The following is a 21,974-nucleotide window of genomic DNA, read 5'->3' as shown; positions in this document are numbered from 1 at the left end:
GTACACCTGCGAGACATGCCCAATTCTTGCTCTTCCTAAGCATGACCACAACAACACGCATATCTATTTCGGGCTAATACGTGTCATCGTGTTTAACTTCGTGAGCTTGGGTGTGGACGCTTTGCGTCCTTTACACATTTCATGCACGAAGTCGCGGGAACAAGCGGACGACCATAGACTAAAGTCAAGCATCCCAAAACCTGTTTCGGTGTCAAGGAATTTCGCAAGGTGAGCTTTCCGAACGGCCGCCCCCTTAGTGTTTGAAGAGCAAGTATAACCTATATAGATCGTTTTTTGACGTCCACGCACTGTGGTGACTTCGACGGAATGTAGGTGGTCGTTCTATTGGAGCACGTCTTTTTCAAGCAGATTCTGCCCAATTCATCAAATCAGCGCAACAAAATTAAGGTGGTTGGCCCGTTCTTATTTTTCTCTGATACAATATAAAAAGAAATAGTGTTGCTTCTCACGCATGATAGACGTACACGGCAAGGTTGAAGATTAATGTGCATGTATACATAAACGGGAACTTTGTGCTTCCTCATTACGACACGAAAATGACTTAAATGCGGCTTGGAAGTACTCCGTACTTCGCAGATACTTCCAACGACTGTTTTTATAGTAAAATAAAATTTAAAATCAACTTAGACCGGTAAAGAAGGCAAATTTGTAAGTGCTGCGAATATTTTTCCTTAACAACCTGGCAAACTGACTATATGCCTATTGGAGAGCAGGTACTCTTCCCACGTTTCGCCAATTACCCCGTTCCTATGCTTGTCCTGACTATTACAATTTCATAACTGCATAAGTATGCAGCCCCGATATTTTCTAGCGTCCTGGCAACGAACAACAAGGACGTTGACTGGAGTGATGTTTGTTGTTACAGGGCAAAAATATTTCATGGTGTGTATCTTCAATACAGTATTGGTTGCGGAGCGGCGGTAAACCAAACTCCGACACACGAGGCACGATACTTAACTCGTACAGGCATTGAAGAAGCGAACGGAAGCGTGTGCTGCCCTCAATAGAAAGCTTAACTTTTTTTTTTATAAACAGTGGAGCTACCTAGCCGGAGGTAAACTCATTGACGCCCACAAAAAGTCGGCGGCAACAGAAAGCAAACATAAGTGAAGCAGCTCCTAGCAAAGGGGTGGGAAGGGGAACTGACTCTGAGAATGAGTGATGTGTTAAGGAGAGGCGGAAGGGAGAAAGTAAAACATAGCAATGTAGTTCTGTATTATTAATTAAGCAAGTATATGGAGAACGTAAGTGCGGGTGAGTAGGGCGGAAAGGAGGTAAGAGGGTAAAATAGCATGACCACGTAACATAGCATAAGGCGGAAAAAGGGAAGAGAGGGCGAGTAGAAGTGGTGTGAGGGTTAGGAGCAGCAAAGGTGGACAGAGGCCGCTGCAAAATGAGATAAAGAAACGTGAAAAAAAAAGAAGTTGTCGAAAGAGATAAGGGAAAGATAGGACCAAGAAAGAACATTTGCGTTCGCCGCGTGGTGGCGCTAGCTTGCCCGCTGTTTACTCAGATTGCATAGGCGCGGCATTGGCCGTCACTGTTCTTTTTATTTTCCCGTTAATCAGGATACCGCGATACCAATTCGGAACGCGTGCAACGAAAGAATGAAAACGCGCGTGTCTTCTTGTGTCACGGCAGCCAACACGGCTCGGCGCCGAAGCTTCCGAGCGTCTTGACAATGCACGTCGAGCGCGCGTCGTGTTGTGCGCCGGACGGCGGCGCAAAAGCACTCCAGGCCATTTGCATTCCGCGTCCTCTGTTCGACCTTCGCGCGAAACCGACCTCCTTAGAGCGCCAACGTCACAGCTTGCGATAACTTTCGAACGGGTTTTCCGGCCTACGTGACAGTAACTCGAGTGCACGCAAAGCGGCTACCCGCGGCGTTGCGCCATCAAGGACCCGAGCGGATGTTCCGCTTAGCGCGGACACAGGCCGCTTAGGCTGTTATCGCCTCAAGCCGGTCGCATTATAAGCGACCGTTCAATTCACCGTCGTCGTGGCTCAAAGTGGAGCGGACGTGCGTGTCTCTCTGTTAGTCTTACAGCCGCCAGTAATCGACTACCACGAAACGGGGTCGACCGTCAGCCAACTTTCCAAAGACAGGTGGGTTGAAAAGGGACAACTATAGCGGTGTGGGAGCCTATCCAGAGAAAAAAAAAAAAGAAAGTCAGACAAGGGGTTAAGCTGTAAAAGAAAGCGTACAAGATATGTGATCAATATAGCCCTTTCAAGTACGCCAGTGGACGATGCTGTAAGATAGAACGAGTTACTGTGCTAGTGAATTTAAAAAAGAAAAAAAAACTAAAAGAGAACGAGCAGGACGCGAAGATCAGTGAAGCGGGACTATATTAGACAGAAGAGGCACGACCTTCGCAATATGCAAGCAACTTTACTGCCAAGAGCTTTCACATGACGAGATTTACCATTTCGCGCTTTCGTAAGTCGTCTGCAGTGCTTCCACCGAGGCATATGGTAGGCAGTCTCCTTTTCTCACCCCCCTTGACGGCGGGAATATAGAGCACTGCTCAGAGAGTAATGCGGTTGCGCGAGACATCGGTAGCCGCCGAGAGTCAACGCAGGGCCACCGCGCTTATATAACAGCAGACGGCCAAACGCGGTGCCGCTCGCGACGAGCAATGGAAACACGCTCCAACGAACAACGCCAAAGTGACAAACCGGCGAATAAGCAAGGGAGGAGGGAGGGGGGGATAAGAGACATAAACGGAGATCTGCGGGACATCTGTTGCTCACTGCGGCGGCCCTCCACCGGCAGACAACCCCCTCCGCCGTTTTCCAAGCCTCCGAGCAGAGCCCGGCAGACGCACATTTTGTGGCTGTCGTCGTTCTTGATGCGCTCGCAACCGCTGCTGCAACCGGAGAGGCTCGGCGTGCTCGCGGCAAGCAGCATGGCCGCGGAGAGTATATACTTTGCAGAGAAGTGACGCGAGCGCGCATGGAAACCATCTTCTTTATGTTGGAGATTGAGGAGGAGAAAGGGGCTCCGAGAAAGAGCCATGATAAATAACCGTCCGAAACAAAGCCTGCCGTTCACTGGTCGCGGGAGGGGGAACAGGTTTGAGCATCGCGCCAGCTTCTCCCCCGCACCGCTAAGAATAACATTACCATAAATTAGCAGCAAGCCCCTCGCAGGCACTTGTCAGAAAACAAACGCCTAATGGCACGACAAATGAGACGGAATAAAGTAAGCGGGCGAAACGCGCTCGAACGGAGGACCGGCTGTGCCAGCGGCGGCCAAAAACAACAACACGGGCCAGGCTGACAGGCCGACACACGTAGCGCAGTTGAACTACCCTCGGGGGCTGAGAGAAGAAAAAAATACCCGCTTTATGCACGGGGATATGATACACAAAACAAAGATAAGCCTGTCCGCTCGTCCAAACAAAAACAGAAAGAGGAACATTAAAAAGGGGGGCCCTTAACTATTCCCTCGCTCAGTACAATCGCATTCGTATTAATCAGCCTTTCTCGCTTTTTTTTTTTGCCACCACAAAACGTCGACTAACAACAGAAGCACAGCGTTATAAATCATGCCTGAGAAAAACGTATACCGCAGGTAGCACTTTTTATTCACAACGAGTACACGCCCCATGCATTTCCTTACGCGACAAAGAACAAGATCCTTGATACAATTCTAACGAGGTGCTTGCGGCGCCAGAGTTATGCAACGGAGACAGAGTTCTGAGGGCCACTAAGTGCGAGATGTTAGAGAAAGAAAGAAGAAAACGGCGGCGGCGGTATACAATACTATTGACAATTGTATCAACCTCTCTTGCGATTGAGACCCCATTTTATGTTTGTTAGCCAGATTCGTGATAGAAGAATCGGCCCCACGTAATAGAAATACTTTATCGTTTGTTGTTTTTTTTTTTTGGGGGGGGGGGCTCACTTGATAAACAATAACTGCAACAATTCACATACCAAAAGCGTGATATCTGCTGCCCTATACGACTCACTGTACATTACACTTTCTAGAGGTAGGCTAAATGTCACAACATGGCCAAGTTCTGATGAGAAGGGCGGCTCAGTGTTCGTAGGAAAGCGCAGCACTGCTGGAAAGTACCTATGAAAGGGAAGCTACCACCTCCGAGAGTACAAAAGCAACGTTAATAAATGTTGGACTCCTTGCACACGCGTGCCCCGCTTGTTTCATAACGGACGTTCCATTTTCATAGCACGTTTCGTCTTAGCTGGGAGTATCAAGGTTACTGGTTTCAAGAACTTCGGTTTCATCCTTACCACAGCGACCTCACACAACGCGGCTGATTTCGTCATTGACCCAAGCTGCAACCACCACGGCTATGCCGAAACGCGTGAGCGCAGCGACTATGACACAGCACAACGTCTATGGGCATCAGTGAACTGCCCGTAATTTCAGCGCTACGAGACGACAAACTCGCATCTAACACACAGTGTGCTCAAACACATGAACTGGCTCTAATCGTACTAACCTAGAGGGAGGTCAACTAGTTTGGCACGCATAAGTAGGCGTCGGCATTCTGCGGTGCATTTGTAAAAAAAAAACCTTTTTTTTTTTTGTTTCAGGGGTAGGTCGCTGTGAACGCGCGTAAGCCAATATGAATGCGTCATTATCTTACGCCCAATAATAGTCAAAGCGATCTCATGCGAATAATAAATACGGCTCGGTTCACCGCGACTAGTGTCGGGCTCGAAGGCCACACAGATGCGAGCCGTGATAGAGGCCTCGCGCCGAAATGAGCACACATCGAACAGGACGGTATTGCACAGCTTTATAATGCCCGGCACAGCGGCGACTGGAGACAAGCAAGATAAACAAACGAAGGAAGAGAGCACCTCCTCTCGAAGGAGTCCCGCCCGTTTCTTTGGCGAGAATGCACGCCCTCACCCGCCTCCACTACGGCGCCCCCTCAACCCTCATCTGAGCCTTCACGGCCCAAACCGGTCCTGCACGCCACTTTTCAAACAAAAGAAAAATGACGGACCAAGAGGGGAGAGCCAAAAGGGCCCAATGACGCCCGCGAAAACAAATGCTAGCTCCTCAAGAGAGGAAAGAGCATTGCGCGCGAGAAGGGAGGACGAGGTTAGGAGTAAACGTTTTGAGGTCACCTCGGAACATGCCTACGTCGGAGGGAGTGACAGGCAAGCCTCGTTGCCTGCCAAGCCGAAGACAAACAGTCGTGCCGAAGCGTAAACAAGGCCGAAGGACTCAGGCGAACTCCCCCGCTTGTCCTCACGTCTTGGGCTCACCCGATCGTGCCGCTTCCCCCAAACCCCGCGCGATAACCTTCCGAATGTGCCCCAACATAGCAAAAAGAGGAATTGAACCCTGCTACGGTGCGCGCACCCAGTTCCTTTGTGCGGCCGCAACTCAGCGCATAGGCGTCCCATTGAGTGTGAGCAATACGTCGACTTGGAAATTCCCGTGGAGGTACGTCCCCACCCCACACTTGCAAAAGCGCACTGTGCAAAAGCGCATCAGTGGAGCTATGATGAGCGCGTATGAAACTTCAAATGAAGAGTAACTACCAAGCTACGGAGGTGGCGCCGCGGGAACCTATGAACGAAGCTACACGACAACCTCTGAGAGTGAGCTTGGCGATCGTCGCAATGCAATCACAGATAATCACAGAACACATCATTTCGGGCACCGCACGTTCGTTTCGCAGCTGTGACACATACAGCACAGGCAGACCCCTCTATGAAATCTATGAAAGCTAAATACCTCCATTCATTACAATATATATATAACGAGCAGTTCGCGGTGCGCATAACGCTGACGTTCTTAGATATGTGTACTAAAGGGCTCTTGAAACAGTTTCCACGTTAAAGGCTTTTTCATTCAGTCGCGGCGCAAAACACCATGATTGCGTGAAGCCAGTGACGTTCTCAGCAGCGTAACTGAGCCAGCACGATGTGGCACCCTCTAATAAACAGGCACAGAAAAAAAAAAATCAAACCGATGAACATACATTCGGTGTAGCATTCAAAGGCCGTGCACCGACGATCGATGAGGGCGTTGAACCCGGCGAATACAGCATTGCCTTTCTACAGCAAGTATGAGTGAGTGAGGCCTCGTTGCCCATGCATGGCAACCGGCTCGATAGACTACGCGCATTATTTTGGCTAGGGTGATATCACGAATCGTTTCCTCCTTTGAAGGAGCATATAGGCAACGTGGTGTCTCCTTTTGTGGAATGGCGGTGGCCAGGCCTGCTCGCACTATATTGCCCTGTTGCTCCGATATGTTGGTTTCTTATTCGATACGTATTCTCGTATCGAATAACAATAGGGATAACTGCACCAGAGAGAAGTATTGGAGGTTCTCAAGGATATAGGCAAGATAAAGATGAAGCCTTTCTTTCTCTATCTCTCTCTCTCAATATATATATATATATATATATATATATATATATATATATATATACCGCACGTTCTCTTGGAAAGGTTCGCCCGTTTCTCTTCGTTCGAGGGGGGGGGGGGGGGGCAATAGTGGTAAATTAATTTCTCGGGTGTTATACGACAACTTAGCCTTCTAACGACCACGGATTTTTTTTTTTTTCGCGAACTTTGCAAATGTGCCTTGTGAACACACAACCGTGAGTACAAGACTTGGAGAGAGCTCGATGTGTACACTGGTTGTATGGATATATGCGAGTGGTGACACCGCTTCATGGAATGCATAGGAAACGAGAGAATGAGTCATCACGCGCTGTGGTCGCTCCGAGATCATTTCCCCAATGGCAGATGCGCTGCCGGTGGAAGCTGTAGGTGTATTCCACAGTTGGAACTGCGAGCGCAAAACGACGAGACAAGAACGTACAATACATAGGCGCCGATGTATTCCATGTTCCTGTCTTGTCGTCGAACACTCATTTCCCAAGCGTGACATCGAAGGAGTGAACGACAATAACGGCGAGTGAACGAGAAGAATCTCTACTGAAACGTTCTGTATGCGAGTCCAATAATTCCATATGTTTCCATAAAGAATACATATGTTTCCTATATATTTTCCATATATTTCCGTAAGATTCTACAACTAAAAGCGTGAGTATGGTACCTGTAAGCGCGAATGGAAGAGACGTGCAACGTGAAGACGGTATGTGTGTATAAGTGCACATGAGCGAGCCTGTCGTATAAAATAATTGGCAATTAGTATGATCTTGTGTTTTTGCGACTCTATATGGCTACCGCAAATACGCCAAGTTCTTCATCCAGAAAAAGAAAGTAAAAAGAAAGGGTGAAGTGGAGCTGTGCATATAAATCGGCGCCGTAAGTCTAAAAAAACGCCACTTCTCGCAAGTACAAATATACATAAACAGAGCGTAATACTCCATTACAAGTATTACCACGTACAATCTTAAAACAGGCAATGGCATATTGGTTCAGAGCAGAATAATATTCGACATGAATGTAGCGAGGACGTCTGTTTGCGGTGGAGGTTACAAGTTTAAAAAATTTTGCTAATAAACCAATAGTCATGCTTCATAACAAGCAACGAACGCAGTGAAAACGTCGGGAAGGCTGCCCCCCCCCCAAAAAATAAAATAGAAAAAACACTCCGTAGAAGTATGACTAACACACACAGGGGTAGTTAAACTTGTTGTTCCATCTCGCAACTTCTGTGGTTCAGCTGCGCAATGCCTCCGCTACCGTTCAGTGCCCCGGTGAAATAATGTGCAAGATCCTTTGGCGCCCGTGCCGATACGCAGGGGAGCGTCGACCAACTTTAACACTGCAGAACAGCGCGTACTGGGCTGTTCGCTAATAACCATGTCCTGTTTGAGCGGCGGAAAAGCTGAAAAGCGCGTGTTATCTATAAATTGATCATGGGGGCTTTTGTACCTATTTTGCATCCCAGACGCGACGTGCAAGCCGTAATAACCAGTGTAACAAGACTGCTCGCTTTCAGATGCGCGTCCGCAACGAAGGGAAAAGAGGGAGAAAGAGAAATGACGCGGAATCCGCAGCTGGGCACACTGACAAGGGGCAAAAGAGAGAGAGAGAGAGAGAAGTGCGCACGACACAAATGCGGAAGCAGCAGCCGACCAATGGCGACCAATGCTGCCGCTAGACACGCGACGACGCTGAATTGAGAGATGGTGGAAACTAAGGGCTGCCACGAGGAGGCGCCCCAGTGAAATCTGCACGGCATGAAGAGCTGTTTGCTCAGTCACGAGGGGGCAGGAGCACCCTTTGTGTTTTGCATGTGTGCGTAAGTGGAAAACAATGCTTCGCCCGCAGCGATATTGCTGCTTTATAGTGAAGAGCAGCCGGCCGCCTTTTCCATTCATGTATTCATGAAAGCGTGCCGGAAAAGGAAGCAGCACAAAGCGACTAACTGCTGTGGCAGCGCACTCTTGGAGGCGGTCAGCGAGCTCATCCTTCAAGAACAGCGCGCGCCGAATCCAGGATGCCGTCTAAAATCTATTCCGACAGACCAAGCTGGAATTGCCGCGGCAACACAATGGCGAGCCGCGACAAACAGGGAAAAAGCAGCCAGCAGCAGTCAGGAGCAAGTGGAACGCAGAGTGAAGGGCCAACCGAAAGCCGGTTCAAAACCTGCAGTGTCAATGATGGATCACCCAAGCACGCCGCGCGGCCACGTTTCTTTGGGCACAGCCGTTATATAGTACTCCACTGAGTGCACACCCCCTGAGTCTGCCACCGGGAGCAAAATGGCCGCCACACACACACACACATCCCAGGCGGTGCGACATCGAGGTACAACTACAGTGTTACTTAATTCGAAATCGCCAACTTGGTGTTTTTATCGCGAACAAGGAAATGTTTGCTGCTTCAAGCATTGATGCATGCGTACTACCCCACAGGCGCTTGCAAAAATTCTCAGTCTAGTGCACCAAGCGTGAGTAACGATTCTCCCAAAACGCCGCTCCTTGCACATGAAGTGGCGTCAGCCAAGATAGGTATCTAAGTAGCTACGTTCCATTGTATTCATTCTAAAAAGACACGGTGTGCAAACGCAGACGCAAGAAAGAAGTCAAGACAACTAGCACAGCTCTTTCTTAATATATATATTACGGTACTATGTAACCTATGTAACCGCGGTACTATGTAACCGCGGTGCTATGTAACCTATGTAACCGCGGTACTATGTAACCTATGTAACCGCCGTACTATGTAACCTATGTAACCGCGGTACTATGTAACCTATGTAACCACGGTACTATGTAACCTATAGGTTACATAGTACCGCGTGTACGTACATAGTGCTATTTTATGGCTGTTGGGGTCGCGTCATGTGCTGCGTGTTCCACACTCGCCGTCATGTCTACTAGCGGCGCCGACTAACACTCCCAGGTTTACCCCGCAAAACTCAGTTGGTAGAGCATCGGACGCGCTATTTGAAAATCGCAGGTTCGGTCGCTGCCATCGACATGCCCTACACTTTCCTTGGCATCATTGCCTGTCAGTTCTCATTTATATAGTACTATGCCAGTATTATACCCGGTGATGCATGTAATAACTGCGACACTAGTGAGCTGACAACACCCACCGGCTTTAACTCTATACAATGTAGGCCAAGCAAAGAGCTGCATTTCTGGTTATCCTTTCAGGCAGTTTCATTGGTTTTTTTTTCACCTCTGTCCGGATTTCTCGGACGACATGGGCTGATTAAAAAAATGACGACCACATATTTGATGGTGGAGGTGAAAGAGGGATTCACGCTGCACCCCGGAATGCAGTAACACGAATATACTATCGTAAGTTTTTTACCGCATATGACGCTTACCATATATCAGCACCAAAAGTTCTTTAAGAAAGCTGTAGAAGCAAAAAAAAAAAGAAAAAAAAGCTTCAGCCTCTAGTTTCACGTGAGCCCGTGTCACTGGTTATTACGCGAAATGCAAGAAAATCAACTTAATTTGTAAGAGTCAATGGACCTCTGGCCTGCATTGTCCGCGCGATCTAGATAGGCCGAAAACGGTATCAGACTCGCAGCCAAGCATTCGGATAATTTAGCCCTTCCAATAGGTCAACAGTTACTGAAATTTCGGAATGTGTAAGATGTAGTGTTTTCAGACAGTCTGGACACGGAGAAATGTCAGTGCGATGAGCGCTTGCTTGAAAAGCCAGCGAAAACACGGTTTTGATTGCGAAACTTCTCTACACACACATCCTAGTACCAATGTCTCTAGTACCAATAGCTCTAGTACCAATGTCTAAAGGGGAAGCAGAATTCGGTGCACATCAGCGCCACGCCCAGGCTTTGCCTCAGAGATCAATCGGCACGGTGAAGTTCTCGGAGGCCCCGTTTCGGATTCCACATCATATCCACTAGCCACCAGGCGTCCCCGCCATCTACTATGAGGTGCTATTTAAGACCTCTTGATGAAAGTGATGATGACGATGATAATGATAACCCCGTAACATTGCCAAAAATGACACGGCAGTGCAACTAATTTGCAACAATATCAGTCAAGCTTAAACAACCAGTTAAACTGTACACTATACACACTAAAAACTTGAAGGGCCCTGAGCCGATTGCTTTCACTAACGCATTATTTCGTCATGCGCATGAACGCAGCAGCGCCTATGCTAAACTATCAATTAGGCTCGGTTCCGCAGCATATACGCAGGAACACTTAACGGGATCTGCCATTCGTATTACTGCCTTTAGTTACCACATAACCGTAGAAAGCTTGGTTAAAATTTTTGTCAATATTTCTGCCTCTAAGCCTTGTATCACCTGATTTGACTACTACGACGTTTCTGGCATCGGAAAAGCTAAGTGTAAAGAGGCGACATAAGTGGAAAGCTGTAGTGTCATACAAGCCCGGACAGAGCCTAAACGCACACGCCGCATCGATATAGCGTCACGAGTGCTTTCAGCAGTGTTCAGGAAGAGAATACAATCTGAAAAAGTATCGCTGAATGTGAAACAAAAAACAACACCTATTAGTTCTTTTATTTTTTTACATAAACCAACGGGTACAGTTGCTCTTAGTACGGAACTTCCAAGTGCAGCTGAACGCGCATACACTGATGTGGCGAAGCAAAGGCGACGTGCAACAGAAAGCCAGAATTTGAAAGGGGAGAGAAAAGGGGCGAGGTGGAAAGGGCAGGTACATATATGACAGAGGCGAAAAGAAGTCAATGTCCACTTGTTTTACATCCCCAATTTTCCACCTCGCCCGATTTTTATACGCATGCACGGTCTTTCTGCACTTTGTCCAAGTTATTTAAAATTAGAAAAAGAAAGAAAAACGTCCCCCTCTAATAAGCCTTCAGTATTTCTCATAGCTGGCGCAGCACTTGCCAATACAATACACGCAGCGAAAAAGAATGGTTCACTGCACTCTGGCTCCGTTTAGCTACGTTGTTCTCTGGTTAAACAAGGCTCCACAAGATGTCGCCACTATGCAACTGGTCTAGGGAAGACGGATTACGAAACAATCAGGCTCGTAAAACGCTTTCTGCGCTGTGCTTACAGGCCATGCGCCACGTTGGGGTGCGGTAGGGTGGGCGTCGGTGCTTTTGCTAAGCGTTGACTTTACAATAGGAGATCCGGTGGTTACATGAAATATGTAAAGATGTTTTACTTTTCTGATAGTGCACGAAGGCTTACCAATTTCAAATAACTGTCTATATAACGCACGAAGGAGATAATAAATAACGGGAATGTGCACAAGTGAAACGAAGTAGGCTGCAGTGTGTTAATAAAAAAAAAGTTTTTGATTAATCTCGCTGCCTGCCAACACGTGAATGCAAGAAAAAAAAGAGGGGCGGTTGGGGGACTAGTAGGTTCTCTTCCACGCAGACAGGTTTCGAGAAGACGCACCGTATTACGTTCCCTGTGAGGTGCCCACGAAGGTCGCGTTTTGATCGAACATGACAGCCCCACAGTGGCGACGTAAGAATAGAATCTAGGAGAACTCAAGTAAGCGCCTTAAAGCCGCTAATCAAGAGCAGGACGTTACAGTAAGTGCAGCATAAGATATTTGGAGATGTACTCACCAAAAACACTCGCTATTATGACGTTTTTATTTCACTGTATTGCGTTACGAGACCCACCGACCCGTTTCGGGTCACTATGACAAAGCAGAGTGAAGTCGTGCCACTAAGCTCGAGGGCGTGAGTTCGATTCATTGATTAATGATTGATATGTGGGGTTTAACGTCCCAAAACCACCATATCATTATGAGAGACGCCATATTGGAGGGCTCCGGAAATTTCTAACACCTGGGATTCTTTAACGTCGCTCAAATCTGAGCACACGGGCTTACAACATTTTCGCCTCCAACGGAAATGCAACCGCCGCAGACGGGATTCGATCCCGCGACCTGCGGGTCAGCAAACGAGTACCTTAGCCACTAGACCACCGCGGCGGGGCGTGGGTTAATTCATGGTCACGGAAGCTGAAGTTCGATAAGGGCGAAACGCAAGGAACACTCGTGTACTTACGATTCAGGTGCACCTTGAAGAGCCCCGAGTGGTTGAAGTAAACTCGGAGCACTCCGCAACAGTGTACCTCATATACGCTGTGGCTTCAGCGCTTAAAACCTAAGCAATTATTAAAAAGCCTTGGGCGTCCGCAACAGCTCTGCAGATGCAGGCTGGCAACTATTTTAATATGGCAGCCAGCGTCCGTAGAGCTGCTGCGGACGCTCTGCTAAAACCGCCTGCTATTAATCATTACCTAAAGCAGCGTCCTTCAAGAATACCAACCTTACTACTAAAGCAGAAGCTGCACAGTAGCCTCGATTCATACCGACCTTGTGTGCTGCTCTGTATAGCTCAAATATAGCTACATTCACAGCTCTCATTTTGCTACGAATGCGGCTTAGCACATGGGCCCGGACGCCGACAGCGGCGTGAGCACGAGCTGCGGATGTCAGCGAAATTGAATTCAACCCCAAGCTGATCACAGCGCCAACTTATCGTGGCTATACCGTAACGTAAGTTTTCTAAGGTGCCGCCGCAACACCAGATGGCGCGCAGACACGCCCGTATGACCCGTGTAGGCTTCAGCCCTGTCGTTCATAGGCAATATTATTTTTTTCCATTATCTGTAGTTATAAAAGCACGAAAAGAATGTAAAAGTACGTGGTCTATCATGCATGAAGGCTGACTGAGTTGCACAACACAATGTCTCGATCAGGCCCGTCAAGGAACGTGCTAAAGGGATGGCGCGGATCACAAAAGGTGCCGCCTCAAGGCAAGCCACCAGGAGGGGCTGCACAAACGAGAACTTGTAGGCACGCCCTACTTTTGTGCGGCCTTTGTTCCTCCGGGGGAACAATGACGGACGCAATGGCACAGAAACTGGACCAGGCCACAGCGTCCAGCGAGGAAGGAAAGGACAATCCATCCGCCCGTCTTTTGTTTCAGCGAGCCCGACGACGGTTCGGAGGCCTCGGCCAGTTACGCGGGGTTTTCACCTGCCAAAAAGTCGGCAGCCGCCACTGCCATCAACCCCCCCTTCGCTGTCACTTTCCGCGCCGACAAGTTGCGGCATGTTGCGGTCGTGACTTCCGCGGCAACAGTCGACGGCCGAACAAACTACTTTGGAGGTGCAAAACACGCATATGCAGTGCTTTCCGTCGGTGACGGTCAGAATATCACCGACGCTCATCCAAAGGAGCTTCTTCTGCAAACTAGCGCAGTCTTCTGCACATAGTGCATTCTCGGCAACCATCATGGTGCATACAGTTACGTTTACAGACAATACAGCTGCCTGTTTCTTTCCAGTCTTTTTCTCTCGGTCTAGTGTATTTAAAAGCTTAAATCCTGCCGATTTCCAAAGACGCGTGACTGTCGCAAAACCGATTGGAACCGGCTGTCCCCGTGACTATTCCACCGCCACCTGCGGCAACAAAGGGAAAATCGCGGGCTGGGTGCGTTTGTCTGCGAAAAAGCAAGACTTGCGCGCACGCCCCTCATAACTTGAGCTAGAATACTTGGAACGTCAATACAGCAACATAAAACAACATTCGCCGAGCCCCCATGCACTTTCCGCGTATAGGATACAAGGAAGTCCCCTGTTTTCGCAAAGAAGCGAACACGTCCCTGTGCATTTGGTACAAGGAAACAGTATAAGTAACCGGTCGACTCTGGCTCCCTCTATTCGAGTATCCTGCTATTATTTAAACAAAGTGGTTCCTCAATGGTCTTCTTTGGCCAGATCTAGTGGAGACGTGCGCACTAGGAAAAATATTGGTTGAGTTCATTTGAGGTGCGAAAAAGAGAAGGAAAGGTAGAAGACACTCAAACACATAAGCTAGTTGAGATGAGGGAGTGTCCTAGCATAACGTAAGGGCGGTCCGTATCGTACGCTAAGCGCCGAAGCCCACTAGCGTTCCACGGCAAATCAGTTCGCGTTCTTTTTAGAACCGGCCCGTTAGTGTAGGCTAAGGTATCGCACCAAAGAGCTTGCCACTACGCGCAAACGTTCTCAATAGAGAGTTTTAGTTAGGCGCGCCCAACGGCCTGGCGCACGCGAGAGGAAGCACGGCTGCGCATGCGCTGTACGTGAGATGCGTGCACTAGATCTCGGCTCTTAGGTTGCGCACGCCATTGGGTACCTTAGCAGTAGCTCTCGCGAGATCTCCCCCTAGCAGCAGTGTGGTCATGGCTGCGAGTAAAGCACGCGTGCATTTTACGATTGCCCTCGATTTGGAGCTCCTTGCTTACGCGAGGAGCTCAAATCCGTTCGCGGACCCCGTGCAATGGACAGCTATCGCTTTAAAAATACAACAGCTGACGGAGATGCCTTTCAACGCCCAAAATGTCCGCATTCGGACGGAGCTAGAGTGTACTTTTCTAGTACACACTTCACGGAGCTGCTCGTGAAATCGTGCCTTGTCTCATGTCTTGACTCCTGTCAACTATAGTTGGCGATTGCAGTTTATTGCTTAGTCACAAGGTGGCGCCAAGTAGCACTCCAAGACGAAGGTGTGTATGGTTCAGGTGCAGTCTATGTGTCCATTGTCGAGTACGCTAAACTAATACAGCAGGAAGCAGCCTCGGCTGTAAACGTGTATACGTAGCGCGCTACACTCTTTAAAAAAATGGAGTGACGTTCTCTCCATTAAGGGAGGAAAGGCGATGTGCCCAATGTTCGTCTTTAAATAGAGAAACGTTGCCCCTCATCCACGGAGAAACACGTTCCTCCTTATGAAAATCAACATGGCTGCCCCCCGGCGAAGCAAGTAGGCTTAGCAAATGCAACGATTCTCGACTGATAAAGAGTACACGGCACTGAAAGTTACAAAAAACGGTCCCGCTGAGTTTGATATTGAACGAAATTATTATAAAAACAAGCAGACGAACCTGTGGCGGTGAACACATCGCCAAAGAGAACGACGGAGCAAGTACGTTTCGTTCGGTCAGCGAAGCCACGTTCACTCCGAATGACACGGATACTGCAGAAGGCACGGACACCTGAAGAGTGCATTCTAGGCTTGCTGTATTTATTTCTCGCAGATTCACATAGTATAGCGACGTTATTCATGCGTTTACGGATCCGCAGGTCACTAGATGTGCCTCCAAACCGTAGACTCGATCGCAGCGAAACCATTCCGACTCAGTAGTGCAGCTTTGATAGATAGATGTTCAACGTTATATAAGTAGCTGGAGGTGTGAGAGCGTCATAGCCGTGAGGTAGGTGGTAGCTGGTGCCATCTGGAGGGACTTAACGAAGCTAAAAAAAGTTGCCTAAGCTGTGATACTGGGTATGACGTTGTCATATCCAGTAGTATCACAGCTCCATTGCGGATTGACGGTCGACGTGACCACAGAACACCTACCACGACGGAGACAAAGTTTGGTCTGCATGCTGCGCCCTCTCCAAGTAACAAGAAAAAAAACGTGACCTCCGAAATGGCTAACGCGCGGCAAGTGTTTGCCCTCTCGGAGGCTTCAAGAAAAAAAAGTAACTGTGGCAGTTGTCGACAGATGGCGCAGCGTTCGGAGTGCCGTGGGCATTTTATGCATGGTTTGGGGGTATCCGACTTCGTGAAAACCTGATAAGCTCTAGTAATTATTCAGTTCATTATTGTGCAACCATTAATAAACTTACGCTTGTGTAGGCATCAGATACAATATATTAACGTGTGCGCATGTTGTGGTATTGATACAAAATGTAAAAAAAGTGTAAGAAAACCTACTTGTAACCTGTGCCACGATGGTCACTCGAAATTCATCGCTATGTAAGCTGGTGCGCTTTCATAGTAGGGTGTGAGTAAACACGTCGAGGTGTGGGCCGTTGCTGTGAATGGTTGATTGTGCTCTTGTTGCGTACTTGTTAGCGTATATGTTAGTGTACTTGTTGTGTACTATATGTGTACTATGTGACCATTTGTGCATGTGTAGCTATATGGATTGCATCAGCACATATTAGGCTTTCAGTGTCCGTGAGTAATCCTGAATGGGCTGAGCTGTGATACTACTGGGTATGACAATCCGCAATGGAGCTGTGATACTACTGGGTATGCCCAGTAGTATCACAGCTCCATTGCGGATCGTTTACGCCTCAGCCCATTCAGGATTACTCACGGACACCGAAAGCCTAATATGTGCTGATGCAATCCATATAGCTACACATGCACAAATGGTCACATAGTACACATATAGTACACAACAAGTACACATCGTGCGAGTGCCTGACGATAAAAAAAGAGAGGCTTTTGGTCTACACTAATAACATCTACACTAATAATCACTCCTGCATTGCTTACAACAATCTTAGGTAAAAGCAATCGCTCGCGACTGGCCGCGGCCGGCTATAGGCTTGGCGTGAGCATGCGTGCGAGCAAGAGCCCCGTGATTGAGGAGAAACTTGAACGCTGAAGGAGGAACGTTGCTCCTTTGGTCCTTGCCGCGAGAGGGCGCGACGGGTAAAGCGCCCGAAAGGGAGGAAGTCGCTGCGCCAAAGGAGGAACGGAGCCCGTTTCTCCATTCTCGCTCCCCCTTTTTTTAGAGTGTAGTCGTTGAGCGCGTACAGCCTTGCGCGCGCTAAACTAAAGCTCTCTAATATTAGAAGTTCTCGTTTGCAACATTTTGTACGGTGCATTTTTTGCAATGTACAGAACATTGCAGCAGCGAGAACTAACTTCGTGGCTGTTCGCAGGAGTAACGAGCTCTGGAGCCGAGGAGGGTGTTAACATGAAAAACTACAAGATAGCTTATGTGCAAGCACAAACGACCATAGAAACGTGCACGTGAGCACACAAACAGAAGGCGTTTACTGACAGCACAATTGTGCCACAGGATGAGCCGGCGACTATGTGTACATTTTGTGCAAACGAAAAGACCACAAACACCGTGCAAAGGATGAGCCAGACGTATGTTGCAGCTTTTCAAGAATAATGAGCGATAGTGCAGTGCCTGTTGACCACAAGAAAAGCCCTAAATATTTGAGTGTGCGCTCAAATTCGAGGTATGTTAACTGAACGTGTCATATGGAAGTCATGGCAAAAAACCGTTAAGTGGGCTAGGTGGCGCTTGCGTGGTAGGTGTGCGCGATGCGATTTCTTGACACGGGAACAAAAAAGTTAAAGCCCGCTGTGTGTGGGTGGTTGTTCCGACTGATGACTTGCCTAAATTGCGCTGTTGTTAAAATTAGTATAGACGTTGGCGAAAAATTAATACAGAAAGCTCCATATGAAGTGAAAACGTAATACCCAAACCATCAAGCAGATTTTAACATGCGAGACATTCATTAGCAGGAGGAAGGGCAATGCGGTTTTTTTTTTTTTTTTCAGCATAGATCATGGAAACGACATGGCAAGAAGTGGGAAACGGACGTCGTCCGATGCAACGTCACGTTAATGGCCGACGCGTCGCCCCTAGAAAGAGACTTGCCTCGCTCGGGGAATATCATAAGGCCTGCCTGTCTCTCAAATGGTGGGAAAGAACGCGGAGCTTTGCAGCAACCGGTTTCACCCGATGAAGTTAACGGTGTCTAGCGACGTCACCGGCTGCGTTGCGCCAATGGGACACTTCTATCGACGCCTCTCACGCCCGGAAGTCTCGCCGGCTAGGCGGATCGCACCAAAGAGATATACAACACGCGCAGTAATTTACGCAAAAACTGTGAGACACCAGAGTTATTACAACTACTTCGTTTCTGGCGGAAACATCACAACTACAAATGAATGGGACGCGCTTCATACGGTTGGATTTCTTATCTCACTGTTGAAACAAGCAAAACACTAGAAATTTCAAAAGTGTTTACTATTAGCAGAAAAAAAAATCAAACCACATGGAAGGACTTTCGAGACTGTTAGAACCTCTCGAAATCCCGGCCCGCAAAAGCACATACACGAGAAACCTCCATCCATTGCTGCCGTAGGAACTAAAGAACGTCGCACATACATTCAAGACACGAACGTACACGGCTAACAAGAAGCGTTTGGAAAAGAGAATTCGGTCAAGATGTCAGTGGTTGAAGCCCCGCTAGCAGGTTTTCCCGATCCGGAGGGAGGAAGGGGGAGAGAGAAGGAAAAACGAGAGAAGAGAAACAATGTTAGTAAACTCTATTGAGGTCACCAGTTTCATCAAAGTGTGTCAAATGCGCCGGGGCACCGCCAGTCGTTTTGCCCTCACGCGGCGTCAGCATACCCGATGCGCGCGAACATCTGCATTACTCAGTTGAAAAATTGACTGCTCACGTACGACATGAACAAGAACCGAAGTGTGCCGCGAACGTTTACAGCGCTTTTTGCATAGGACGCACACAAAGAGGATAATTTCGCTATAACGAAGTCAATGCGGTGAATAAATTAGAAAGGCTTTGGGCCAAGTGCACGCGAAGTGGTTTCGCGTAGCGATTGCAAAAACGCGATGAAAAATCGCGAGCTATAACGGCTGCGGCACGAGTACGACGAAGTGCCAGCGAAACCTGACAGCGGGCGCCTAGCGTAAGTAGGCGTGCGTGATCGTGCATGCTTATACATTTCCAAAGCGAGAAAAAACAGCGAGCGTGCGACACGCACTATCGCAAGCGTTACCGCGTGTCGCACAGCCTTTACGCTACGAAGAGGCCCAGAGTGAGTCCCGCCGACGGCCGAGTTCAGTTGAGGCGCACGTTTATGGCTAGTCATTAGGGAAACTGGGAGAACGCCGGCGAATGCGGACCCGCGTGACTAATATACACATGCCGTCATAAGAGAGATTGTTAAGAGAGAAACGCTCACTACTACACGCATATGCGCATGTAGAGCGACGTTCGCCACACTCGCACAGACACCGGAATACCAGTGTTGAGTGAGATGCTTCTTACCGTGCAGCGGTCAGTCACCAAGGGCTAGCCACAAATCCAAGTTGGTGACCCCTGCTGCGAGGGTAGGTGGTACAACACGACGAAGTGGACGAGAGCGCGCCGGTTCCGATGAATAAGCGAAGTGCGGCTCCAACGAGCACGTGGGAGAAAAAGCACGCAAGTGGGTGTCACTGTCTACGGTGTCTCATCCCGAGTCATGCACAGTCGCTGGAGTCATGAGTATCACAGTTTGCCGAAACGCAGATCCACAGCGGCGCCCGCTTGTCAATTGGAGGCCAATCCGGCGCGTGCAAACGGCGCGGCGCAAAAGCGGAGAAGCGCAGGAGCCGACCGCTCCTGCAAGTCGGCCGAGGAGAAATAAGCGAGGGAGGGCGGCACATTGTCAAAAAGGAGAAAGAGTACAGAGAGGGAGGAGCAGTAGTCCCAAAACGAAACAAAAAGCCTTCTCGTCGAGCCTGTTCTCCTCCTTCTCCGAAGGGAGAGAACGGGAACGGTCCATTCCCACCTGCTAGGGGGGAGGCCGCTGTTCACCGGGAGGCGAGCGGAGCTGAAGAGAGATTGACCTTAAACTCCGTTTTAGCGGCGGCAGAGAGGAAGGGAGAGAGGGCACCGAAGACGGAGGGCGGGAGGGGAGATACAAAATAAAAAACGCACATAACAGAGTGTTTAAAAGATACAATATCGCTGCCGTTGCCCGGTCCGAAATATCTGCGCACATAAATAGCTATTTGACGAAAGAGCGAGGACACGAAGGCAAGAGGGAAGACGAATAACAGGGGCCCGAGGCCGCGCGCAGCAATGAAACGGGAAAGGGCGAGAGCGGGAAATAGTAGTTTTCCACTTTATGTCCCTGCATCTCTTTGTGCGCTTTGTGCAACCGTTTGTCGTTTCTATTTATCCGAGTTAGGGTATTCCGACATTCGCAGAAGGGCTTTCATTACGAATCCGTATATCAAAATGTTGTTTTCTCCGAATGTCTCGCAATCAATATGAGCGCAAGATGCCGTTCAGTTTTGTGCTTGTTGTTTCCGTTGAACTTATTATATCGCTGTTCCCTACGTCTCAGCAGCGAACGCTCTGGCACATATCGAACGACGCGCACTGGTATGGCGGTGCATGACTATAGTCAATACCAAGTTTTCTCGATCTGGCGAAATAGTGCACATAATACCATGCACCATCAAAGCACGTGCTTGCACAGTGGTTACGCCGATTTCCAGTGTTCGGGAAAGGGCGAGCCCCAACACGAATACTATACTTGACGAGGCACTGTAGCGTCATGATATCGACTGTGAATCGCTGCAACAGGAAATGCACCTCTGCTCGGACGACGTCCTAATAAGAAGTGCAAGGCTACGGCACACACTGCTTCGTTTTATATGGCTTGTTCAGCGCTCTAGACTGGGCAGGCAGATTACCATCAAACAAATGCTACATGTGCACCAGTTTTCCAACAAGCCGAACCAAATTATATTGTTTAAAAAATTGAGTGATCGCTCCGCTTATCAACTCCGCAACACTGAGGACATGCGTATACATGAGGCGCTTAAAGCAAAAACGATACCGACTGACGTGGATGCGGCCCGCATCGGTCTGAAAACACCGTGCTCCAAGATTCTTGTTAATGAAGTTTTGTGAATGAATGAATTGTCATACGCAGCTTGATTGATGCTCAACTCAACGAATGTGCTCAGTAAGCGTTCAGGCACATCGAAGACATTTTTACATAGATTTGTATGGCACCTAGAGAGATCACTTAAAGGGGCCCTCAAACAGTTTTTCAAGTAACCATAGAATGAATTCATTGGAAGAGCTTATTCCCTCATGAATTCAAGGCTGCAAAAATTTTAGGAATCCATCTAGTACGAGCGGACTTAAAAAGATTTGTCGCATGCTGCAATTGCATTCTCTCGTCCCGACGAAAGTGCGGGAAGCTAAGCAGGGAGGGATGGCAGGGGCAAAGAGAATGCGTCACACGCGCCTCGTGACCTTGAGCACTTTATTTGACCTTGAGCACTTTATTCTCCGTCGTGGTAGGTGTTCTGTGGTCACGTCCACCTCGTTTAGTTGTTTAGTCTTAATGTTTGCTTATATTCTTTTTACGTGCGTACCACAAGCGTGACCGTTAGCCATGGATACAGTACACCACTAGCCCTTCAACGACAATGTTTTTGATGCGGTAACGTGCGTCCTAGCAGTGTATACGTACGTTACAACGCGGGTCTTGCGAGAGAAATGAGCGATGACCTCGCATCCGACGGTATTTTTTCGTGAGCTATGACAGTGGCTGTTGGCGTCGCGGCAGCTCTAATACTTGAGTGGAGGAACTATCGCTGCAGTGCGCAAGTTTACTATAACTTTACAGAATGTTGTGCCTGCATGCTTTTCTGCTTCAGATGCCTCTCGCGATTCGCCTCGCCTGTCGACTTACAATCATAGTGCGTGCCACAATTTTGTTGTTAGCGCAATGGCTGTGGTGGTTATTACTCTGGATTCGGAATACTCTTTTCACAAAGGTGAGTGAGTGTTAGTACTTACTTGCTGTGCGCAGCTGTTACTAGAAGTGTATTTTGTGTTGAGTTTCTCACGACAAAGGAGAATCATGGACGAGAAAGGTATACTGCTCGCGTGCATAATTCCTTCCTACTTCTCAGTGCTGGCATTAACAATTCAAAACGAATGCGATTGAGAATTTGGTTTAACCTAC

General features: G+C 48.4%; 1 protein-coding gene and 1 long non-coding RNA gene across 16 annotated transcripts in view; one reads left to right on the top strand and one right to left on the bottom strand.

Moving 5' to 3' along the window:
• Window positions 1–21,974, bottom strand: part of LOC119177026 (TOX high mobility group box family member 3) — a 564,847-nt gene that overhangs the window by 131,767 nt on the left and 411,106 nt on the right. For 2 of the 15 annotated variants that reach the window (XM_037428379.2, XM_037428380.2), the window contains exon 1: window positions 19,268–19,633. The exons of the other annotated variants lie outside the window; for them this stretch is intronic. The gene's annotated coding sequence lies outside the window, so the exon portion shown is untranslated. Of the gene's footprint in view, window positions 1–19,267; window positions 19,634–21,974 lie in introns of those variants that run through there. 15 annotated transcript variants of the gene reach the window in all.
• Window positions 1,570–21,974, top strand: part of LOC142775824 (uncharacterized) — a 272,279-nt gene continuing 251,874 nt past the window's right edge. The window contains exon 1 of the long non-coding RNA XR_012887050.1: window positions 1,570–2,127. This is a non-coding gene — a long non-coding RNA (uncharacterized LOC142775824). The remainder of the gene's footprint in view (window positions 2,128–21,974) is intronic.

Source organism: Rhipicephalus microplus, chromosome X, assembly GCF_043290135.1.
Source record: "Rhipicephalus microplus isolate Deutch F79 chromosome X, USDA_Rmic, whole genome shotgun sequence".
Classification (NCBI taxonomy): Eukaryota; Metazoa; Arthropoda; class Arachnida; order Ixodida; family Ixodidae; genus Rhipicephalus; species Rhipicephalus microplus.
The sequence above is the reverse complement of the archived record's forward strand: the minus strand, read 5'-3'. Positions and strand labels throughout refer to the sequence as shown.